The 17,665-nt window shown below is 40.0% G+C and overlaps 1 protein-coding gene across 1 annotated transcript in view; it reads left to right on the top strand.

Annotated features, from left to right (window-relative positions):
- Positions 1-222: 222 nt before the first annotated feature.
- The window catches only part of LOC147352806 (uncharacterized), a 29,492-nt gene continuing 12,049 nt past the window's right edge, over positions 223-17,665 (top strand). Inside the window, exon 1 of the mRNA XM_086355690.1 lies at positions 223-296. The gene's annotated coding sequence lies outside the window, so the exon portion shown is untranslated. The remainder of the gene's footprint in view (positions 297-17,665) is intronic.

Below are 17,665 nucleotides of genomic sequence, written 5' to 3'. Positions count from 1 at the left end.
CCTGCAGATACCCAATAAGCAAATGAAAAGATGAACAACATCACTTATTATCAAGGAAATGGAAACAAAAATCACATTGATGATATCATCTCACACCTGTCAGATGACTATTATTAAAAACTCAACAAATAGGGGAGGAGCCAAGATGGCGGAGGAGTAGGACGGGGAGAACACTTTCTCCCCCACAAATTCATCAAAAGAGCATTTAAACGTCGAGTAAATTCCACAAAACAACTTCTGAATGCCGGCAGAGGACATCAGGCACCCAGAAAAGCAATCCAACTCTTCGAAAGGAGGTAGGAAAAAATATAAAAGACAAAAAAAGAGACAAAAGAGGGAGGGACGGAGCTCCGTCCAGGGAAGGGAGTCTTAAAAAGAGAGAAGTTTCCAAACACCAGGAAACCTTCTCACTGCCGAATCTGTGCCGAGCTTTGGAAGCACAGAGGGCAACGTAACAGGAAGAAAAAATAAATAAACAATTAAAACTCGAAGATTGCGAGTCCTACGGTAACTCCCCCAGTGGAGAAGCAGCGCAGACGCCTGCAGGCGCCATTAACAAGCGGGGGCTGGGCAGGGAGGCGCAGCGCGGGCTGCATCGCTTAGAGTAAGAATCTGGCCTGAATACCCTGAGCACTATCTGAGCGAAATAATTTGGGCTAACAAACCAGACTGTGGGATATCTACTACGCGAAAAGCCAGCCCCAACCTAAGACCACCAGGCCCGCGCACGGAACAAAGAATTGAACAGAGATAGCCGGCTGCAGACCTTCCCCCTCCGGTGATAGGCAGCCAGAGCCGGAAGGGGGCAATCGCAGCCCCAGAGAGACATTATCTATAAAACTGTAAGCAGGCTTCTTTGCTAACTAAAACTTCTTGGGGGTCTGGACGGTTAACATCTGCCTAAGAAGGTGCGCCGGTTTTGCGCCCAGATAACCGAGTGGCGGGGAGGCGATAAGTCGCAGCATTGGCGCTCGCCAAACACCTCATCACTTGAGCTGCTCGGACCTGGGAAGAGCACAATACTCAGGCCCAACTGAGTCTGCGCCTCTGAGGACTATCCGAGTGCCTGAACCTGAGCGGCTTGGACCTGGGAGGTACATGCAACCCAGGGCCAGCCTCGGACTGTTCCCGGTGGAACAACCTAGAGCCCGAGCAGTGTGGGCAGGGAGGCTACACGCGCAGTGAGCGGGGGCAGACCCAGTGTGGCTGAGGCACTGCGAGCGCACGCCAGTGTTATTTGCTTGCAGCATCCCTCCCTCCCTCCCCACAGCGCGACTGAGGATGTATTTTTGAAATAGGATTCTTCTCATCCATTCTATAATTTGTAACCAACATAAGAAGGTTCAATTTTTAGTGGAGACAATGGATATTTTATTTCTGTAAATTACTATTCCTTATTTGTTATTTAAATTAGGACAGAAGAATAATTACTAAGAAAAGGTACATGCTAACTCTATAGAGTTTTGCTCAATAACTTAAAATTCAGTTTGGAAATTAGCAATACCCATACTATACTTTTCTTCTTTTCATTACAATTGATCTCTCTCTCTCAAGTATCCAGGCTTCTGCATGCAAGATTTTAAAAGTGAAAGACTTATTTAGAATGAATAAATAGCAGGAATTCTGTAAACTATTTCTGAAATTTTTAATTAGTCTATTTGTTTATTTAAATAACTTCAGTCTTTCTTACATTTGTGTCCTGGATTTGATGGTAGATTTGATGGTACATTGCAGTTCAGGTCAGTTCAGTTGCTCAGTTGTGTCCAACTCTTTTCGACCCCATAGACTGCAGCATGCCAGGCTTCCCTGTCCTTCACCAACTCCTGGAGCTTCCTCAAATTCATGTTCATGGAGTCAGCAATGCCATCCAACCATCTCATCCTCTGTTGTTCCCTTCTGCTCCTGCCTTCGATCTTTCTCAGCATCAGGGTCTTTTCCAATGAGTCAGTTCTGAGTATCAGGTGGTCAAAATATTGGAATCTCAGCTTCAGCATCCATTCTTCCAATGAATATTCAGGACTGATTTCCTTTAGGATTGACTGGTTTGATCTACTTGCAGTCCAAGGGACTCTCAAGAGTCTTCTCCAACACCGCACTTCAAAAACATTAATTCTTCAACACTCAGCTTTCTTCACAGTCCAACTCTCACATTCATACCTAACTACTGTAAAAACCATAGCTTTGACTAGATGGACCTTTGTCTAGGACCTTTGTCTCTGCTTTTTAATATGCTGTCTAAGTTGGTCATAGCTTTTCTTCCAAGGAGCAAGCGTCTTTTAATTTCATGGCTGCAGTCCCCATCTGAAGTGATTTTGGAGTTAAAAAAAAAAAAAAAAAGGATCTCACTGTTTCCATTGTTGCCCATCTATTTGCCGTGAAGTAATGGGACCAGATGCCATGATCTTAGTTTTCTGAATGTTGAGTTTTAAGCCAGCGTTTTCACTCTTCTCTTTCATTTTCATCAGGAGGCTCTTTAGTTCTTTGCTTTCTGCCATAAGGGTGGTGTCATCTGCATATCTGAGGTTATTGATATTTCTCCCAGCAATCTTGATTCCAGCTTCTGCTTCATACAACCTGGCATTTTGCACCATGTACTCTGCATACAAGTTAAATAAGCAGGTTGACAATATACAGCCTTGTTGTACTCTTTTCTCATTTTGGAATCAGTCTATTGTTCCATGTCCAGTTCTAACTGTTGCTTCTTGACTTGCATACAGATTTCTCAGGAGATAAGTCGGGTGGGCTGGTATTCCCATCTCTTTAAGAATTTTCCAGTTTGTTGTGATCCACACAGTCAAAGGCTTTGGGGTAGTCAATAAAACAGAAGTAGATGTCTTTCTGGAATTCTTTTGCTTTTTTAAAGATCCAGCAGATGTTGGCAATTTGATCTCTGGTTCCTTTGTCTTTTCTAAATCCAGCTTGGACATCTGGAAGTTCACTGTTCACGTATTGCTGAAGCCTGGCTTAGAGAATTTTGAGCATTACTTTACTAGCGTGTGAGATGAATGCAACTGTGCAGTAGTTTGTGAATTCTTTAGCATTGACTTTCTTGGGGATTGAAATGAAAACTGACCTTTTCCAGTCCTGTGGCCACCGCTTAGTTTTCCAAATTTGCTGCCATATTGTGTTCAGCACTTTCACAGCATAATCTTTTAGAATTTGAAATAGCTCAACTGGAATTCCATCACCTCCACTAGCTTTGTTCATAGTGATGCTTTCTAAGGCCCACTTGACTTCACATTCCAGGATGTCTGGCTCTAGGTGAGTGATCACACCATTGTGATTATCTGGGTTATGAAGATCTTTTTTGTACAGTTCTTCTGTGTATTCTTGCCACCTCTTCTTAATATCTTCTGCTTCTGTTAGGTCCATACCATTTCTGTCCTTTACTGAGCCCATCTTTTTATGAAATATTCCCTTGGTATCTCTAATTTTCTTGAAGACATCTCTAGTCTTTCCCATTCTCTTGTTTTCCTCTATTTCTTTGCTTTGATCACTGAGGATGGCTTTCATATCTCTCCTTGCTAATTTTTGGAACTCTGCATTCAAATGGGTATATCTTTCCTTTCTCCTTTGCTTTTCACTTATCTTCTTTTCACAAATATTTGTAAGCCCTCCTCAGACAGCCATTTTGCTTTTTTGCATTTCTTTTCCATAGGGATGGTCTTGATCCCTGTCTCCTGTACAGTGTCATGGACCTCCGTCCATAGTTCATCAGACACTCTGTCTATCAGATCAAGTACCTTAAATCTATTTGTCACTTCCACTGTATAATCATTAGGGATTTAATTTAGGTCATACCTGAAAGGTCTAGTGGTTTCCCCCACTTTTTTCAATTTAAGTCTGAACTTGGCAATAAGGAGTTCATGATCTGAGCCACTGTCAGCTCCCAGTCTTGTTTTTGCTGACTGTATAGAGCTTCTCCATCTTTGGCTGCAAAGAATATAATCAATCTGATTTTGGTGTTGACCATCTGGTGATGTCCATGTGTAGAGTCTTCTCTTGTGTTGTTGGAAGAGAGTATTTGCTATGACCAGTGCGTTCTCTTGACAAACCTCTATTAGCCTTTGCCCTGCTTCATTCTGTACTCCAAGGCCAAATTTGCCTGTTACTCCAGGTGTTTCTTGACTTCCTACTTTTGCATTCCAGTCCCCTATAGTGAAAAGGACATCTTTTTTAGGTGTTACTTCTAAAAGGTCTTGTAAGTCTTCATAGAACCATTCAACTTCAATTTCTTCAGTGCTTGGTTGGGGCATAGACTTGGATTACCGTGATATTGAATGGTGTGCCTTGGAAATGAACAGAGATCATTCTGTCGTTTTTGAGATTGCATCCAAGTACTGTATTTCAGACTCTTTTGTTGACTATGATTGTTACTCCATTTCTTCTAAGGGATTGCTGCCCACAGTAGCAGATATAATGGTCATCTAAGTTAAATTCACCCCTTCCAGTCCATTTTAGTTTGCTGATTCCTAGAAAGCCGACGTTCACTCTTGCCATCTCCTATTTGACCACTTCCAGTTTGCCTTGATTTATGGAGGACCTAACATTCCAGGTTCCTATGCAATATTGCTCTTTACAGCATCAGACCTTGCTTCTATCACCAATCCCATCCACAACTGGGTGTTGCTTTTGCTTTGGGTCTGTCTCTTCATTCTTTCTGGTGTTATTTCACCACTGACCTCCAGTAGCATATTGGGCGCCTACCCACCTGGGAAGTTCATCTTTCAGTGTCCTATCTTTTTGCCTTTTAATACTGTTCATGGGGTTCTCAAGGCAAGAATACTGAAGTGGTTTGCCATTCTTTTCTCCAGTGGACCACATTTTGTTAGAACTCTCCACCAAGACCCACCCATCTTGGGTGGCCCTACACAACATGGCTTAATTTCATTGAGTTAGACAAGGCTGTTATCCATGTGATTAGATTGTCTAGTTTGTTTATCAAAGCATTATTTACAAAAAATCAAGATATGTGTGTCCACTGATGGATAAATACTTTTTTAAAGTGATATATATATACACTCAGCCATAAAAAAATAACCAAATTTTGCTATAGTGACAACATTGATATTTCTATAGGGAATTACGCTAACCAAAATAAGTCAGAGAAAGACAAAATAATGTGTGATTTCACTTATGTGTGCTATATATAAAACAAGACAAGTAAACAGGAATAACAAAACAGCTTCATAGATACAGAGAACAAGCATGGACTTTCTAGAGGGGAGGAGTATGGGGTGGGGTGGGGTGGAATAACAAAAAAAAGAGGCAATTTTCTTGATTCTCATGATCATTTCACAATGTACATTTCTATAAAACCATCATATTATATATCTCAAATGCATATAATTTTTACCAACAAGACCTCAATAAAACTTTGGAAAAGGTATTAAAATTTTAAAGAAAAACAAATTAAAATAAAGTAGTTCCAAATATCTGAAATAATCTGAAGATTAAGGTAATCATCCTTTAAAGAGAAAAAGATATATATATATATATATGTTTGAATATATATTTGAACAAATATATATATGTATATATGCATATATAGTGCATGTGTGCTAAATGGCTTCATCATGTCCAACTCTTTGTGACTCTATGGACTATAGCCCACCAAGCTTCTATATTCATGGAATTCTTCAGACAAGAGTACTGGAGTGGGTTGCCATGCCTTCTCCAGAGCATCTTCCCAACCCAGGGACCGAACCCTCATATTCTGTATCTGCTACGTTGCAGATGGATTCTTTAGTGCTGAGCCATAAGGGAAGCCTATATATATATATAGATATACACCTGTAAGTTGTATTTACAGTATGATCGCCATTGCTAGTGTTGTCCAATACAGTTTCTAATTTTAGCCATTCAGAGTGTCAAGATCAATTGCTGTTGTTTGTGAGAAAGAATAGTAAATGTGGGCAGTAGCACAGAGCAGCCTAATTCCTATGTTCCACTCATTCTCAGTCTAATGCTCCTCAATGCCCAAACATTACAAATAAACCTCTCTAGGGTGCTGGTATCATCTGTTCATTTAAAGTCCAAAATTAGAAATGGTTGTGTTTTTAACTATATCAAGTTCTTAAAGCAGTTCCCGATCAATTTATTTATTGTTACATCAGATATTTTCAAGCACATCTGCAAGCTTCCTTGGATGATAGCAACAATAACGAAGGAGAAAGTTTAAGGTACATAAACCTTGATTAAGAAGCATGGCCCTGTATCAGAAGGAAGGGTTCATTCCCAGTCATAAGTCCATTTCACCCAAATAACGCTGCTTGATGTGATCTTCTGGATGAGAAACAGATGTGTCACTGAAACATCACAATATTCTGTGCCTTGCACAGATCACCTTCATCCATGGTATCTACATTAAACTTTTCATTTATCTTCAAATCTCCTAATGGTGTCTAAGCTCAGGAGATGTTGGTGTAAGAAACTATGGACACTCATTACCGGGAGAAAAGAGAGGCACTGGGTTGGTATAGCACCTAGATGAATGAATTAACTAAAATGGAGGATAAGTGCCTGATGGTGGTGACTCACAGTCCAAGCACAATATTAAAAAGGATGTGGAAATTTTGAGTTTATTCTGAGCCTGTGCTCCACATTTGTAAGACATAGCAATCTATACTTTGTGGAAATAGTCTGGTTACAGGTGAAACATCTACATGAAGTAAGACCCCAGTAACCGTTAAGATCTCCAAGTAACAGTTATTATCTCTGCAAGAGATGGTGGTCCAGGATGAGGCAGGGTGTCAGGGTCTCTATTAGAGAATCAAAATTCATTTAAGACCATATAACTTGAGCTACATTCTAATGAGATATGTTTGAAAAGGATGATTCATTTTGTATCACTTTGATGTATTTTTATTTTTAGAAGTTTTAATACAACCAGTTAAACATTAGCTCTTTTATGAACTTGGGTTTGAATGCACCCTCAATATTTCAAAAATCTTTCATATTGAAAAGTAGAATGAATACAGATCAGAAAAAATATATGAGATTCCATGACAATGATTTATGGTACCATGGGAAGTTTTTCATTTGCCTGGTAAAGTTTCCTCACTTGTAAAAAGGGAGTAAAATCTTTGGGGATGTGGAGAGGGTTGAAACTCAGATGGTAAAGACTCTTCTAACTCTCCTAGCTTTAAGAGCATATTCAATCTTTAGAGCACATTTTCATTATATATTTTCAAAATTACTTTTTGCAAAGTGTCCATAAAAAGCAATATAATTTCAAAGTTATTTGTTTTACATTTTATTGGAGTATCATTGATTTAAAAAAAAGCAGAAGAACCAGAGATCAAATTGCCAACATTAGATGGGAATACCAGACCACCTGATCTGCCTCTTGAGAAATTTGTATGCAGATCAGGAAGCAACAGTCAGAACTGGACATGGAACAACAGACTGGTTTCAAATAGGAAAAGGAGTACGTCAAGGCTGTATATTGTCACCATGCTTATTTAACTTATACACAGAGCACATCATGAGAAACGCTGGACTGGAAGAAACACAAACTGGAATCAAGATTGCGGGGAGAAATCTCAATAACCTCAGATATGCAGATGACACCACCCTTATGGCAGAAAGTGAAGAGGAACTAAAAAGCCTCTTGATGAAAGTGAAAGTGGAGAGTGAAAAAGTTGGCTTAAAGCTCAACATTCAGAAAACCAAGATCATGGCATCCGGTCCCATCACTTCATGGGAAATAGATGGGGAAACAGTGGAAACAGTGTCAGACTTTATTTTGGGGGGCTCCAAAATCACTACAGATGGTGACTGCAGCCATGAAATTAAAAGACGCTTACTCCTTGGAAGGAAAGTTATGACCAACCTAGATAGCATATTCAAAAGCAGAGACATTACTTTGCCGACAAAGGTCTGTCTAGTCAAGGCTATGGTTTTTCCAGTGGTCATGTATGGATGTGAGAGTTGGACTGTGAAGAAGGCTGAGTGCCGAAGAATTGATGCTTTTGAACTGTGGTGTTGGAGAAGACTCTTGAGAGTCCCTTGGACTGCAAGGAGATCCAACCAGTCCATTCTGAAGGAGATCAGCCCTGGGATTTCTTTGGAAGGAATGATGCTAAAGCTGAAACTCCAGTACCTTGGCCACCTCATGCGAAGAGTTGACTCACTGGAAAAGACTCTGTTGCTGGGAGGGATTGGAGGCAGGAGGAGAAGGGGATGTCAGAGGATGAGATGGCTGGATGGCATCACTGACTCGATGGACGTGAGTCTGAGTGAACTCCGGGAGTTGGTGATGGTCAGGGAGGCCTGGTGTGCTGAGATTCATGGGGTCACAAAGAGTCGGATATGACTGAGCGACTGATCTGATCTGATCTGATCTGGTTCCTAGGTATTTAATTCTTTTTTGTTATGATTGTAAATGGGATTGTTTTCATAACTTCTCTTTCTCATCTTTTATTGTTAGTGCATAGGAATACAAGGGATTTCTGTGTTATTTATTTTGTATCCTGCAAGTTTACAAAATTCATTCTAGCAGTTTTCTGGTAGCATCTTCATGGTTTTCTATGTGTAGAAAACTCTGGGAAATAGTGAAGGACAGGAAAGCCTGCTCTGCCGCAGTCCATGGGGTCACAAAGTCAGACATTACTGAGTGACTGAGCAACAAATGTACAATGTGACATAAGCGGCACACAGTGAGAGTTTCACTTCTTTTCTAATTTGGATTCCTTTTATTTATTTTTCTTTTCTGATTGCTGTGGCTAACATTTTTTAAGGTAAGATTATATCGCTATAAACTTCCCTCTTAGAACTTCTTTTGTTGTGACCCATAGGTTTCGGTTTGTCATGTTTTCATTGTCACTCTTCTCTAGGTATTTTTTAAATTCCTCTTTGATTTCTTCATTGATCCATTGGTTATTTAGTAACACAATGTTTAGCTACATGTGATTGTGTTTTTTATGATTTCCCCCCTGTAGTTTATTTTAAATTTCATAGCACTGTGGTTGGAAAAGTTGTTTGATATGGCATCTAAAATAAATTTTCTTCCACTTCCTGTGACTTGATTTGTGACCCAAGGTGTGATCTATCCTGGAGAAACCTCCATGTGTACTTCAGAAAAAAATGTTGCTTTCAGATGAAATATCAATTAGGTCTCTCTCGTCTAAAGTGTCACTTAAGGTTTATGTTCCCTTTTTAATATTCTGCCTGGGTGATGTGTCCATTAGTGTAAATTTGGTATTAAAGTCCCCCACTATTATTGTGCTACTCTCAATTTCCCCTTTTATGACTGTTAGTTTTTACCTTATATATTGAGATGGTTTTATCTTGGGTGCATAAATAGTTACAATTTTTACATCTTTTTCTTAGATTAATCCCTTGATCATTATGTAGTGTCCTCCTTTTCTGTTTTAACAGTCTTTATTTTAAGGTCTATATTATTTGATATGAATATTGCTACTCCAGTTCTCTTTTGATTTTCATTAGTGTGGAATATCTTTTTCCATCCTTTGACTTTCAGTCTGTATGTGTGTCTAGGTCTGAAGTCGTTCTCTTATAGGCATCATATATGAGTCTTATTTTTGTATCCATTCAGCTGATCTATGTCTTTTTGTTGGAACATTTAATCCATTTGCATTAAGGAGGTCATTGATATATATATTCCTACTGCCATTTTCATAATTGTTTTGGGGGATTTTTGTAGGTCTGTTTTCCTTCCTCTTTTGTTCTCTTTTCTCACTTTTCTTGCCTAGAGAATTTCCTTTGGTACTTGTTGTAAAGGTGGTTTTGTGATGCTGAATTCTCTTAGCTTTTGTTTGTCTGTAAAGCTTTTGATTTCTCCTTCAAATATGAATGACAGCCTTGCTAGGTAGAGTATTCTTGCTTGTAGACTTTTCCCTTTCTTTACTTTAAGTATATCCTGCCACTCCATTCTGGCTTGCAGTGTGTCTGCTGAAAATCAGCTGATAACCTTATGGGGATTCCCTTGTATATTAGTTGTTGCTTTTAAAGTTTTTATTTGTATTTTATTTTTGTTCATTTGAATGATATGTGTTTCAGAGTGTTCCTCCTTGGGTTTATCTTATGTGCTTCCTTGACTTGGGTAATTATTTTCTATCCTATGTTAGGGAAGTTTTTGACTATAATCTTTTCAAACCTTTTCTCAGGCACTTGCACTTCTTTTTCTGGGAATCCCTCTAACTCTAATGTTGATGAATTTATTGTTTCAGAAGTCTCTTAGACTGTCTTCATTTCTTTTCATTCTCTTTTCTTTTTTCTGTCTGTGGCAGAAATTTTCAGCATCCTATCTTCCAGGTTACTTTTCTGTTCTTCTGTGCCAGTTATTCTGCTATTGATTCCCTCTAGTGTACTTTTCATTTCAGCCATTGTCTTGTTCATCTCTTTGCTTGTTCTTTAGTTCTTCAAGATCTGTGTTAAAGTTTTCTTGTAACTTCTTGATCTATGCCTCCATTCTTTTTCTGAGGTCTTGGATCATCTTTTGTATCATTATTCTGAATTCTTTTTCAGATATATTGCTTATCTCCTCTTTATTTAATTGTTCTTATAGGTTTTTGCCTGCCTCCTTCACCTGCAGCACATTTCTTAGTCATCTCATTTTGTCAAAATTATTGTGCTCATTCCACAGGATGCACGCTTATAGTTCCTCTTGCTTCTGTTATCTTCCTCCTTGGTTATCTTCCTCCTTGTTATCTATCTCCTTGGGTGAGATTTTTCCAGAGGCCGTGGCCAGCAGGGTCTTCTCTTTGCTCTGTGGTTGTCACTGCCCTATCAGGGGCTGGGTTTGCTCCCTAGTTGTTGAAGTAGAGACCCTTAGATCTGTTTCTTGGCTGTGATTCTGATATGTGGTTTGAGGTAAGCAAGACTGGAGGAGCCTTGCTGAGAGACAAGCCACTAAGCATTCCTCCTCTGGAGATTTTCATCTGTGAATGTGCTCTTTTGTGTCCCCTTTCACTCATTGTGCAGGCTCACAAAGTATACAGCTGTTGATACTACTCTTTGTTCTGTCTTAACTGGTATGCTGGCAACTCGCTGTAGTGATTATCAGGTGTTTTTACCTGGCCTCTGGTGAAGATCCACTGAGTTCAGGTCCCAGGACTACAATAGTATCTGGACTCGTGGTGGGAGCTATAGAAGCAGCTCAGACTCTGGTCTGGTCTAAACCTTGTGCTTACATGCCCACAGAGATAATCATTACTAAAGCCAGACCTGGATCAGCTGCAAGAACACTTGTTCTTTTGGATGTTTCCCAGGTGCTGAATTTAGGAAGCCATCGGTGGAGATACAACTTCAAAGTTCATGCACCCATGAGAAGAGATTTCAGCTCTTCTTCCTTAGTCATACACCCCTGGGATTCAGTTGTGGTTTCAGCCCCTCCCCTGGGTCCCAGAACCCACCGGTAAGTTTCCTAGTAGCAAGAGCTATCAGCGTGCTCCTGGGACAGCATGGAGGGTCCCTGCACCCACTTGTGTATTTCTTAGAAGTGGGAGATTTGTGTACAGTCCTGGTACAGTAAGGCAAGCTCTGGCATCCACTGGTGAATTTCCAGTGGTTGGGAAAGTTATCCACAACCTTCTGGATCAGCAAGAGCAGGTCCTGAGGCCTGCTGGCAGCATTGATAGTAGCTAGAACTGTCCATATATTTAAGGTCAATTGGGGCAGGTCGTATGGCCCAATGGCAGAATTCCTAGTGGGGAAATCTGTCTTTGCCCTTCTAAGTTAGTGGGTATGGGACCTGGTGTCTGCGCATCGATCTAGAAGATGTGGTCAGTGTCTGCCTATGGAGCCCAAGATGGCGGCAGTGACTTATACTCACACTGGAGCTCCTGAATGCAGTGTCCTATTGCCTGGGAGTGTTCACAGGGAAATAAATTATGATGGTGATCTTGCACCTCTCCTCAGGCACCTCCCAATAATGGTGCTTTGCCTCTTTGGTGTATCAGGCTTCTTTTTGGTATACTGACATTTGCCATGGCCCAATCTAACCCTGGCTGCTTCTACATCTAACATAGGCTGTTTCCACTCCTAACCCTAGTCCTCTCCCTGAGCCTGAGCTTTGGAGTTTGAGCTTCAGCACCTGACTCCCACCCTCACTATCAGAGGGGTATCTCACGTTGGGGAACTCAGTGTGGTGGTTCTGACCCTCTGTGTAGGCTACTCTCCATATTGCTTTCCACAAACCAGTTACTGCTCTCTCTTCTTTCAGTTCAGTTCAGTCACTCAGTCGTGTCTGACTCTTCACAACCCCATGAATCGCAGCACACCAGGCCTCCCTGTCCATCACCAACTCCCGGAGTTCACCCAAAGTAATGTGCATCAAGTCGGTGATGCCATCTGCCATCTCATTCTCTGTCACCCTTTCTCCTCCCGCCTCCATCTGTCCCAGCATTAGGGTCTCCCTTCTTTAGGTGCTGAAATTCTCCCTCTGTCCAGTCTAATCTCTCCACGGTGAGGAGTCTTCCCAAGGTGCACGAAACTTTCTTCCTTCACAGCTCCCTCCCCCTGATTTCTTTTTTTTTTTTTCCTTTTGTTCTGGCTTGTCCTGTGGAGGTTTTCTTATCTTTCTGGACATCTGAGTTCTTCTGTAGGTATTCAGTAGCAGTTTTGTGTGAATTACTCCAACTGTAGATGCATTTTCAATGTTTCTGTGAAGGGAGGTGAACTCTGCTTCTTACTCCTCTGCCTTTTTTATCTCGCACCTGAACTTATTGTTTAAAGAAAAAAAATGTTGACTTTTTGTATATTAGTCAATTTCTTTCATGTCTATGCAATTTAAGAGATTAATAGCTACAACATTTAAAGCTGACAACTGAATTTTTCTGAAGGCTTGTTGACCAATGAAAATAAATAAATACACATAGCAAACTAGAAATGGATTTGGTGTCTTAGTGTTAGACTGCAAAATGTTGTCAGATGATTTGAATCAGAAAATAGAGACTGAATGTAGTTATGTCCATCACAAAAGCCTAGCATCTGCAACATTGGTAGATAGCATTGCCTATAAAAGCAACTATAGACCTTAAATTAAGGAAGCCATGAATAGTTTCTAGCAGAGAGCTTTTACAAAATCATCTATCTCACTACCTTTGTATCTTAAGTTAAGGACTACATAAAATATCAGAAAAAAGGCATAGAGGGTGGAGATGGGAAAAGCTATAAAGAAATACATAATAGACAGCTTCTACTAAGTGTTTTTTTTTTTCACATGATGGTGGAAGCAGGTGGTTACTGTGATTTTGTATTCTGGTCTCAGATTTATCGTTGGAATTAATGTCTTCATTTTTGTGAATGGAATTATATATTTCAATTCTACTATTTTTAAGTAGTTGTAATGCAATTTCCTTTAGCTTAAATGAGAAACATAAAAAGGGATTGATAGGTTCTGAATTTTTAGAACACCTTTCAATATGATCAAAAGCAAAAGGTATCCCAAGTCCACTCTTCAAAAAACAGAAATTGGCCATCTGCTGCAGAAGTATTCTACTGTAAAATGCTCTGTAAACAACAAGAATTTACTGTATAGCAAGGGAAACGTATTCAATATCTTGTAATAAACTATAATGGAAAATACTTGAAAAAACAAATATATATGCAGATATGTTTTTAAATAAATGACTTTGCTGTATACCTGAAACTAACACACTATAGTAAATCAATTATATTTCAATAAGAAAAAAGCAAAATGCAGTGTGTTCAATAGAGTAGTCACAGCCCAAAATATACTCCTTGACTAAACTGATACTTGAACAGAGTCATGACACTTTGTGCTTCCAAAAAAATACCTTTACAATGCTTATTTAAGATGCTATTCATCTCTCTTTAACAGAACTAGTGAAAACAAAGATTATTCTTAATTTCTCCATACCTGAAAAATGTAAATACCTCTACCAAATTCACTAGTAATCTTAAAAAATTGTTGCATAGCATCCAGGAGAGACCAGGGAGGAAGACTACCTTGCTCTTTATAAAGTAAATGCTATGTTGGGATTTATGCAGAAAGGCAATTAAAACTATTTTAACTTTGTTCATCTTGTTTTGTCTTGTCTTTGAAGTTTTGCTTTCTTCCATTACTTCTTTTTTCTAAATCTTCTCCTGTTTATATTCTTTTTGTGTTCATCTTTCTACACTGTACTTGCAAGTAGAATCTAAATTGAAAGCCTACTTGTGCAGGTTCTTGCCTCCAATGTCCACAATTGCCAGACCTAGAGCATTTTCTTTGTGGGAATACTCATTGTCCTTTTAATATTCCATAGACAAAAATAATTACCTAGTTGATCATGTGGATTTAATCTGCAGGTTGGATAGCTCATAGAAATGTTTTTGATTCTCTTCCTTGGTTTCTCCACCTCTGAAGCAAAAGTGTGGTTTTATTCCAAGTTCTTTTTTTTTTTTTATTTTATTTTATTTTTAAACTTTACAATATTGTATTAGTTTTGCCAAATACCAAAATGAATCCGCCACAGGTATACCCGCGTTCCCCATCCTGAACCCACCTCCCTCCTCCCTCCCCTACCCTCCCTCTGGGTCATCCCAGTGCACCAGCCCCAAGCATCCAGTACCATGCATCGAACCTGGACTGGTGACTCATTTAATACATGATATTTATTATACATGTTTCAATGCTATTCTCCCAAATCTCCCCACCCTCTCCCTCTCCCACAGAGTCCATAAGACTGATCTATACATCAGTGTCTCTTTTGCTGTCTCGTACACAGGGTTATTGTTACCATCTTTCTAAATTCCATATATATGTGTTAGTATATTGTATTGGTGTTTTTCTTTCTGGCTTACTTCACTCTGTATAATAGGTTCCAGTTTCATCCATCTCATTAGAACTGATTCAAATGTATTCTTTTTAATGGCTGAGTAATACTCCATTGTGTATATGTACCACAGCTTTCTTATCCATTCATCTGCTGATGGGCATCTAGGTTGCTTCCATGTCCTGGCTATTATAAACAGTGCTGTGATGAACATTGGGGTACATGTGTCTCTTTCCCTTCTGGTTTCCTCAGTGTGTATGCCCAGCAGTGGGATTGCTGGATCATAAGGCAGTTCTGTTTCCAGTTTTTTAAGGAATCTCCACACTGTTCTCCATAGTGGCTGTACTAGTTTGCATTCCCACCAACAGTGTAAGAGGGTTCCCTTTTCTCCACACACTCTCCAGCATTTATTGCTTGTAGACTTTTGGATCGCAGCCATTCGGACTGGCGTGAAATGGTACCTCATAGGGTTTTGATTTGCATTTCTCTGATAATGAGTGATGTTGAGCATCTTTTCATGTGTTTGTTAGCCATCTGTATGTCTTCTTTGGAGAAGTGTCTATTTAGTTCTTTGGCCCATTTTTTGATTGGGTCATTTATTTTTCTGGAGTTGAGCTGTAGGGGTTGCTTGTATGTTTTTGAGATTAGTTGTTTGTCAGTTGCTTCATTTGCTATTATTTTCTCCCATTCTGAAGGCTGCCTTTTCACCTTGCTAATAGTTTCCTTTGTTGTGCAGAAGCTTTTAAGTTTAATTAGGTCCCATTTGTTTATTTTTGTTTATTTCCAATATTCTGGGAGGTGGGTCATAGAGGATCCTGCTGTGATGTATGTCAGAGAGTGTTTTGCCTATGTTCTCCTCTAGGAGTTTTATAGTTTCTGGTCTTACGTTGAGATCTTTAATCCATTTTTTTTTAATTTTATTTTATTTTTAAACTTTACGTAATTGTATTAGTTTTGCCAAATATCAAAATGAATCCGCCACAGGTATACGTGTGTTCCCCATCCTCCCTCCCCATACCATCCCTCTGGGTCGTCCCAGTGCACTAGCCCCAAGCATCCAGTATCGTGCATCGAACCTGGACTGGCAACTCGTTTCTTACATGATATTTTACATGTTTCAATGTCATTCTCCCAAATCTTCCCACCCTCTCCCTCTCTCACAGAGTCCATAAGACTGTTCTATACATCAATGTCTCTTTTGCTGTCTCGTACACCGGGTTATTGTTACCATCTTTCTAAATTCCATATATATGCGTTAATATACTGTATTTATGTTTTTCCTTCTGGCTTACTTCACTCTGTATAAGTTTATTTTTGTGTATGGTGTTAGAAAGTGTTCTAGTTTCATTCTTTTACAAGTGGTTGACCAGTTTTCCCAGCACCACTTGTTAAAGAGATTGTCTTTAATCTATTGTATATTCTTGCCTCCTTTGTCAAAGATAAGGTGTCCATATGTGCGTGGATTTATCTCTGGGCTTTCTATTTTGTTCCATTGATCAATATTTCTGTCTTTGTGCCAGTACCATACTGTCTTGATAACTGTGGCTTTGTAATAGAGTTGAAGTCAGGTAGGTTGATTCCTCCAGTTCCATTCTTCTTTCTCAAGATAGCTTTGGCTATTCGAGGTTTTTTGTATTTCCATACAAATTGTGAAATTATTTGTTCTAGTTCTGTGAAGAATACCATTGGTAGCTTGATAGGGATTGCATTGAATCTATAGATTGCTTTGGGTAGTATACTCATTTTCACTGTATTGATTCTTCCAATCCATGAACATGGTATATTTCTCCATCTATTAGTATTCCAAGTTCTACACGTGGGTCATCCTTAGCAGTTTGCTCCTGAGGCTGTGCTGGAGGACTTGGGTCTGACCCAGTGAGTACTAGGCATAAAGCTGGCATGGCTTCTTGGATCATGAGGACCCCAGCAGTGCCAGGCTCACAGGAGATATGGCTCTATTAGGATTCTTTTCTAGATTCTGGCAGGTGGAGCTCAAAGCACCTTCCTGGCTGGTTCTTCTCTAATGCTCAGTACATTGCATGCTCAAAGGGCCACCCTCACTGGGTCTTTCTTTACTGCCTAACTGCTGTCACCAGTGTGTGGGGAGAAAGGCTATAGTAATGACTCCACACTGGCATGTAACTCAGCAGTAGCACCCTGCCTCTATGGCTGACTACCCTTCCTCCAGAGGCATTTCCTGCCACAGATTTCCTCCTTCTAATCCCCTTGGGCCATCTCCCAGCAGTCAACAGCAGCCTTTGCCCTGAATTGCTCTCCAATTTCCATGCCCCAGCTACCAGTCGCCATGCATTCTGGTGGACTTGTGTCTCTGTCTGGAGTACATAGGACCACACCAAGGATCATCTCTGTGGTTCTCACTCCATTCAGACTGTCATACATCAGATGTCTCACTCTCTGACAGCCTCTGATTGTTCCCTTCTGTCCTAATTGATTCCCCTAGATATGGAGATCTCTCCCTTGATTCAGCTCTCCCATACCCAGGTGTAATTCTGGTTCTCCTCACTCTCCTCTTCTTTTTTGCTTCTTTCCTTCATCCTATGGATGTATGTATTCTTTTCCCATGACCAGGGACTCCTGCTAGTACTCAGCTGGTGCTCTGTGAGATCTGCATCTGAATATGTATTCCTGATACACTGGAGATACACTCCATGTCCACCTACTCCTTCACCATCTTTTCAACTACCAGGATCTTTGATCTTTGTTGTGACATCCAGGATCTTTAGTTGCAGCATGTGAACTCTTAGTTGTGGCACATGGAATCTAGTTCCTTGATCAAGGATCAAACCCAGGCCCACTGCATTGGGAGTATGGAGTCTAGTCTTAGTCACTGGACCACCGGGGAAGTCCTGGCTTCTGTTTCTTAAGCCAATGTTCTTTTTGCTTTGTTTTTTCAATTGAAA

This window comes from Bos grunniens, chromosome 19 (assembly GCF_055505025.1).
Source record: "Bos grunniens cultivar Pamir isolate PY7600 chromosome 19, Bosgru_T2T1.0, whole genome shotgun sequence".
In the NCBI taxonomy this organism is placed as follows: Eukaryota; Metazoa; Chordata; class Mammalia; order Artiodactyla; family Bovidae; genus Bos; species Bos grunniens.
This window is presented reverse-complemented; position numbering and strand designations above follow the sequence as displayed.